The sequence below is a fragment of the Triturus cristatus genome, chromosome 4_1 (genome assembly GCF_964204655.1).
Source record: "Triturus cristatus chromosome 4_1, aTriCri1.1, whole genome shotgun sequence".
Classification (NCBI taxonomy): Eukaryota; Metazoa; Chordata; class Amphibia; order Caudata; family Salamandridae; genus Triturus; species Triturus cristatus.
Genome location: NC_140585.1, coordinates 1,190,021,241 through 1,190,029,308, shown reverse-complemented (window position 1 = coordinate 1,190,029,308; position 8,068 = coordinate 1,190,021,241).

The following is an 8,068-nucleotide window of genomic DNA, read 5'->3' as shown; positions in this document are numbered from 1 at the left end:
CCCCGAGAGGTACAGGCAAAAGTTTTGTGGCAGCCATAAGCTGTCCACCCAGACATGGGTAGATTTTTTTGATTATGCGAGGAAGGCACTAGATGGTTGGGTGCGTGGCAGCGAGGTGCAGGACTACCAAGGGTTGTACGATCTTTTTTTAAGGGAGCACCTCTTGGATAAGAGCTTTACGGAGCTGCGCCAACATCTGTTGGACCGCAAGTTGATGGATCCCCGTGAGCTTGTGGAGGAGGCAGATATTTGGGTGAGCACCCGGGTGTCTCACAAGGGCCCCGGGGGAGATGGCTCAAAAGGCAGACAGGGTTTCCCCCAGAAGAAAGAGGGGGGAGATAAAAAGGTGGAGTTCTCGAAAGGTCCCCAAAATAAGTTTGGGAAGGGAGTAGGAACCCCACCCCCGTCCAATTCCACAAGACCCACTTACCCTGACAGGAGTCAGCAGCCTAGGATTGTGCGGTGCTACGAGTGTGGGGAGATTGGACACTACTGGGGAGATCCCAAGTGTCGCAAGCGACCACCAGCCCCAACGGGCGGGAAATGTCCCGGTGTGAGTAGTATAGCGCTTGGGGTGGAGCTGCCCTTAGATAGGGAAGGGGAGTGGACAGGCCTGAGGCTGGTTTCACTCGGGGATAGAGAGGTGGTCCCCGTAGTGTCCCTGCCCCCGAACACTGCTAAATATCAGCAGAGGGTGAGAATTAATGAGGAGGACGTGGAAGCTCTGAGGGACACAGGGGCCAGCATGACCACTGTCGTGCGGCGGCTGGTGTCCCCAGACCAAGTAGTCCCCGAGGAGTTCCATCCGGCCGTATTGAGTCACTATCCAGTGGCTCGTGTTCCATTTGAGTGGGGAGGAGTCAAAGGCCTACTGAGAGTTGCTGTGAGCCCTGCCTTGCCTGTGGGGTGTTTGCTAGGGAACGACCTGGAGCACACCAAGTGGAAAGATGTCGAGTTTCACGCTCACACCGAGATGCTGGGATTACCAGGGTGGACTTGCGTGAGCATGCGGTCCATGGCTGCCCGGCATGGAACTCACCCTGGGTTGGAGCCTGGAATCATGGCCCAACCCAAAGCCAAACATGGAAAGAATTAGGTGGTAGAGGACATGCCCCGTGAGATGGATGGGGAGGCCGCAGAGGTGCCCCCGGAGTCCGTGGAGGTAGATGTCGTTCCTGTGGAGGACTTGCCGACCCTTGCTGACTGGCATGTGGAAGGAGGGCCTACCCGGGAGGAATTTTGTCAGGCACAAGGGGCGTGCCCCACGCTTGAAGGCATGCGGCGGCAGGCCGAAGCCCAAGTGGCCAGTCAGGAACTGGGAGGTTATCACGTGTATTGGGAGGATGGTCTCCTATACAGTGAGCCCAGGGTGCCGGTACATGGATCTTCGAGGGCCATAGTGGTCCACCAATGTTACCGGGCCTTCCTGCTGGAGTTAGCGCACGAGATACCCTTAGCCGGACACCTGGGTCAGGACAAAACCTTTGCACGGTTGGTCCCCCATTTTTATTGGCCCAGGATGTGGATCGCCTCAGACACCTTTTGTAAGACCTGCAAGTCTTGTCAGGCCAGTGGCAAGACTGGGACTAAGTTGAAGGTCCCGTTGGAACCGCTCCCCGTGGTCGGGACCCCTTTTGAGAGGGTCGGTATCGATATTGTTGGGCCATTGGACCCTCCGACCGCAGCGGGACACCGGTTCATCTTGGTTTTGGTGGACCACGCCACAAGGTACCCAGAGGCTATTCCTCTGAGGACCATCACTGCACCGGTGGTGGCGCGGGCACTTTTGGGGATTTTTACCCGAGTGGGATTCCCCAAGGTCGTGGTGTCGGACAGGGGCACGAATTTCATGTCGGCCTACATGCAGGCCATGTGGAAGGAGTGTGGGGTGACCTACCGGTTCTCCACTCCTTACCATCCCCAGACTAACGGACTTGTAGAGCGCTTCAATAAGACATTGAAGGGGATGATCCGAAGCCTACCAGAGGGCTTGAGGCGTAAATGGGACGTCCTCCTCCCCTGCTTGTTATTCTCCTACCGGGAGGCACCGCAGAAGGGAGTCGGGTTCAGCCCGTTTGAGTTGCTCTATGGCCATCCCGTTAGGGGTCCCCTCAGTTTAGTGAAGGAGGGGTGGGAGAAGACTAGTTGAACAACAACGGCAGTGGGACCTCATCGGTGGCCGTACCCCCCCTTTCGGTTTCGTTTTCGGATCCTGGCATGGTCTGATTGAGAGACCGTTTCGCTCGGCCGGGGACCAATCCAGCCTCCATTTAGTGTCATCGCTGCCTCCTCATCGTAGCCTACTGGGTCAAGTCGTGACTTTCTCCGGACCGTACAAGCCAACTTCTTGGCCTATTGGTGCCCGACCTGCCGGCGGCCATTTTCATCAGGTCTTGCGGGCCCCTCCGGGGTGCATCTTCCAACATGACGGGCAGGGGTGAACCCGAGAAGCGGAAGACCAAGACGTCTCTTCGTGGGGGACCGTTCCAGACGAATGTTATGGATCGTTACACTCAAGCCAAAGGATCCCCCGGGCTCTCCAGCAGTACCCCCGAGGACGCCAGAGAAGACCCTTCTGCCTCTGTTGACTTGTCCCTGCAGGACATTATGGGCGCCATCACCGGCATGAAGGAGACCATCGGCCAGCAATATGAGGCTCTGGCTCGTAAAATTGACACGGTCGCCATTGATGTCACTCTAATCAGGGCCGACCTGTCTAAGACTAACGAGAAGGTGAAGTCATTGGATTTGAAGACTTCCAGCCTCACGGCCGATGTGTCGGAACTTCAGACAGACCTTGGTACTCTGAAATTGGCCAACGACCTGATGTCCCATCGGCTGGAGGATTTTGAGAACAGGGCAAGACGTAACAACATTCGCGTCATAGGTGTTCCGGAGAATCCCGAGACTCGTTCGGTTGACCTCCTGCTCGAAGATCTAATCCTCACCCATCTTGCCCCTTCTGGACTGAGCAAGTTTTTCGCTGTGGAGCGTGCCCATCGTGTTCCGGGCGGTAAGCTCAAGCCTGGCGCTCCTCCGAGGCCTATCATCGCAAAACTTTTTCATTTCAGGGACCGTGATGCGATTTTGCAGGCTTCGAGAGTGCACGGCCCGGTGAAATTTGAAAACTCCTCTGTCAATTTTTTCCCGGACTTCACTCAACTTGTCCAGAGACAGAGGCTGGGCTTTCAGGGGGTTAAGCGACGTCTCCGGGACCTGGGACTGAAGTATGCCATGCTTTTCCCTACCAGGCTTCGAGTGGAATATGAGGAACGGACCTTCTTTTTCGAGCGACCGGACAATGTGAGTGACTGGTTGGATTCCCTGCCTGGTCGGAGCGATCGAACGGGGCACCATGGCGGTGCCGAGGGTGGTGAGCCTACACAGAAGTGACCTTTCGGTCCCTAACCTGGACAATCGGACATTGCTCAGTTGGGTTCTATTTCTTTTGTATATTTTGTCTTATAGTAGTTCGCGTCCGGGTGGCGGGTGGAGACGGGCCTCTCTCCTCCTCCGGGGTCTTTTTGTAGAATGGGATTGTTAGGGCGACAGGCAGACTGCATTTTGGGGCGGCTTTATAGTCTGCAGGGGTGCAGGGAGGGGGGAGTTGTAACGGGTTTTGGTTGGGGGGTGGGAGGGGGTGTTTGTGTTCGTGTTTTCTTTTCTCAAGGCGGCATATTGGTTCTTTTTCTGCTTCAGGTGTCCTGCTCTCTGTGGGGGGACTCATGCAACTTTTGTGGGGATGGGGAGTAGTGGGTTGAGGTTGATAACCTGGAACATCAATGGATTGGGGGATCCTATCAAACGGGGTGTTGTACTGCAATATTTGCGTCGTTTGACTCCTGATGTGGTACTCCTGCAGGAGACGCATTTGGTAGGCAATGTGTGTCATGCTATGAATAGGTGGGGATACCGATTGGTTGCATACTCCGGGTTCACCACTGGTTCCAGAGGGGTTGGTATTCTGGTCCGGTCTTCCCTCCCACTGGAGATTGATAATGTCATCCTTGACGACAGAGGGCGTTTTGCCGCCCTAACCAGTAGGTGGGAGGGTAGGACTCTTTCTTTAGTCACGATATATGTTCCCCCAGGCCTCCAGACCTCCACTTTCTCTGATGTTGGTCAGATGTTGCTGGAACTCCCCGATAGTCTTCTCCTCATGGGTGGGGACTTCAATTCCGTGCTATCCAGCGACCTGGATCGCCACCCCCCCCTAGGGCCCTTCCCGTTTCCCAATCATGGCTTGGTGGGTTTTTGGACACCTTTGGTCTGGTGGATTGCTGGAGGTTAATGCATCCGACGCAATGTCAATACACCTTCCACTCCGGGGCTCATGGGAGTCTCTCCAGGCTTGATTACTTCCTCATGCCCGCGGCCCAGTCCTCCCACGTTGGGGAGGTTAGACACTTGGCCCGGGGCATTTCAGATCACTCCCCTGTGTGGCTTCTTTTCGACACGGGGACGCAAGCCGCGGGGCGGATCGCCCCTATTAACCCTTGGCATCTGCGCAACCCCAAGACTCGCAACAGCCTCATTAAGTCGCTCGACCATTACTTCCTGGAAAACGAGGGGTCTGTTGTGTCCTCAGTGTCCCTGTGGGAAGCCTTCAAAACTGTTATTCGTGGACAGGCCCTATCTTTAATAGTCGAGACCAAGAAAGCCAGGAATGGGGAGGTGGTGAAGCTGGAGGCCGAAATACTGGAGTTGGAGGCTGATCTAGACTTAGGTGTCACCCAGGATAGGCTCCACGCCCTTAGCTTGAAACAGTTTGAATATAAATCCCTTGTTACGGATGCTGCCAAGACAATGTATAGGGAACAGCAAGGTAGACTGTATGATGTTGGGGATAAGGCGGGTAAATTAATTGCATGGCTTGATAAGAAGGAGAGAGCGAACCGTGTGGTCCCTGTGCTTCAGAATTCTGACGGTGTGCATGTGACTGACCCTGGCGAGATTGTGGAGTGTTTTGCTGACTATTTTCGTGTGGTCTACTCCCCGGTGTCCGATAGAGATGAGGATGAGTCTCGTTTCTTGTTAAGGGACATTGCGCTGCCCTGCCTGTCTGACGAGGATCGAGAGTGCATGGAGGCATCGTTGTCGGCCGACGAGATTGCCACGCGATTCGTTCCCTTCGTTCTGGCAAGGCTATGGGCCCCAATGGATTGCCTATTGAATTGTATAAATTGCGCCCGGATAAAGTCGCACCGTTTCTCCGTGATATGTTTCTGGAGTCGCGTGAGCTTGGTTCCCTCCCTTGTGACCAGCGTCTGGCCACTATAGTTGTGATTCCTAAGGAGGGCAAGCCTTGTGATCGTTGTGCCTCATACAGGCCTATTTCCCTATTGAATGCTGAACCGAAGATTCTCGCCAAGGTCCTTGCTAATCGCTTACTCGCTGTTATCTGTGACCTGATTCATCCGGATCAATCTGGTTTCATTCCGCACCGGAACACTGCTCTCAACTTGCGGCGCTTACATGGCGTTCTCGCCAGGGCAGAGTTTCTTTCCGAACCGGCCATCTTGGCTTCCTTGGACACCACGATGGCCTTTGATACGATAGAATGGCCATATCTTTGGGCCACTCTGGCGAAGTTCGGTTTCGGTGCGGGATTTATTAGTTGGGTGAGACTTTTATATACGGATCCGCTTGCACAGGCTGTTGTCAATGGGAGGGTGTCCCAGCCCTTCGCTCTCGGGAGGGGTACTAGGCAGGGGTGTCCGTTGTCCCCCCTGCTCTTTGCTCTTGCTCTAGAACCGCTTGCAGCCTGGCTCCGATGGGAACCGTCGATAAAGGGCATTCAGTGGGCCCCTGGCTTTGAAGACCGGGTTTCGTTGTACGCCGAAGATATTCTTTTGTACCTCACCTCCCCGCGTGAATCCCTTAACGTCCTATTTGACGTCCTCACTTCTTTCGGTAAAAACTCCGGTTTGATCATTAATTGGTCTAAATCGTGTGTGTATGTTATTTCCGGTAGCCTTCCCCCCTTACCGAAAAGGTTTCCCATTCAAATTTCGCAATCCGGTTTCAAGTACTTGGGGGTCTACGTATCGCTGGACCCGGCGGTCCGCCACGAGCATAATCTCCTTCCTCCTCTCTGGCGATTGAAGTTGGATGTGGCTCGGTGGCGTAGATTGCCGTTGTCCCCACTCGGTCGAGCGGCGCTTTTTAAAATGATGTCCCTGCCCCGATTTCTCTACGCACTCCAGAACTCCTTTGATATTATTCCGGCGGCCTACTTCCGGTAGGTGGAGGGTTTACAGAGGAGACTTGTTTGGGACGGTCGCGCACGCATCGCTCTTGCAAAACTGACTCTCACCTGGTATGACGGGGGCATTGCGCTCCCGGACATCAGGAGGTATTATTGGGCCTCCCAGTTGTCCGCTGTCAACCATGCTACGTATGCACCCGGTCCAAATCCGGCTTTCGAGATGGATAAATATCAGTTGCCTGGTGGCAACTACAACAGAGCGCTCTACTCTCGGGCGGTGGGGAGGAACCTAACGGGACCCACTAAGATTGCAGTACGTGTGTGGAAGGATGCTAATGTGGCTATGGGATGGAATGATCGCCTGACACGAGCGACCCCCTTGTTTGCGTCGGACAGATTGGGATGCCTCTGGACAACGAAAGGTTTTGAGAACTGGGATACGATTGGCATTAGCAGAGTGGGTGATCTCTGGGTGAAAGGTGCGGTCAAATCCTTTGCGGTGCTTCAGAGTGAGTATGAGTTGAGTGAGAGGGAGTTCTTCAGATATGCACAGGTTCGTCACGCTTTGCTGTCGGTCTTCGAGGCCGGTACCACAGTCCCTGCATCTTCACCACTCGAGGACCGTATACTTGATGGTCATCTGCCCGATAGTACGATTTCCCTGATTTACAAGAAATTAATCAACACTCGGGCGGACCTCCTTGTGTGTCTTCGGGAGGCCTGGACCGGAGACGGGTTGGAGTTGGATGACGAAGACTGGCAGTCCGCACATGTGACGGGTCCTCGTTTGGTTGTGATGGGTTTTTCTTCGGATGGGTTGTGTAAGCGCGGCTGTGGAATGAGCGCCACCTTCCTTCATATCCTTTGGGAGTGCCGCGAGGTTGCGGCATATTGGCACCGTGTGCATGCTGTAATGGAGTGTGTCACTGGGGTCGCTCTGTTGCCTGAGGCTCGTCGATGTTTGTTGAATGTATGGGAGCCGAATGACTACAACGTCGCCCAGGCCCGGTGGGCGGCACTTGGGAACATGATTGCAAAGCGGGATATTGCGCAGCTTTGGGGTTCCCGACGGCCTCCCACTGTGTCAGTGTGGAAGGAGAACATGGACTGGTGCATGTTCAGAGAGAAGATGGTATATCTGGTTCGGGGCAAGCCCGGGGCGTGGGGTAGAATTTGGGGTCAGTGGAATACCTACCGAGGTAACATCTGTACGCCCCCTTTTGTAGATGCTCCGGACATTTCTCTGTCCCCCTGATCCTGAGGTTCCTGGAATACTGTACCCCTTTTTGCTGATTGCTCTACTTCCCCGTTGCCTCCCCCCCCCCTGGCCATCTCTATTGTCCTCCTGATTCTCTACTTGGTATGGTGGGGTCCCCCCATCGGCGCTCGACACCGTCTAGACTGTTTCTCGCCTTGAGTTTTGTTTTGTTGTTTCTTTGTTTGTTCTTTTCTTTCAAAATTTAAAATATTTGTATCCTGTCTAACTTCTGAGTTGCCGAGAATATCTCCTGTAAACCGGCTGAACCTCTGGAGATCAGTCGCTGCTTCGTGATGTCAAGCAATTGACATGCATATACTAGCGGCCGGCCCTGGTGCTTGTAGGCCCATATTTGTAATGCGCAATAAAGTTTTCCACAAAAAAAAAAAAAAAAAAATAATTAACCAATTTCCAACACATTGTCAAATTAACTAAAAGGGGCAGTTTCCAAACACTACATTTAAGGACAACAAATGTCAGGTATCGCTTGGTTCCACGCCTGCCTGGTTGATAAGACTACATTACCCAGAAGCAGGAGGGGCAAAGCCAGCGTCTACAAGTAGACACTACGCACGTTCAGCGAACGTGTGTAATTCTGATTT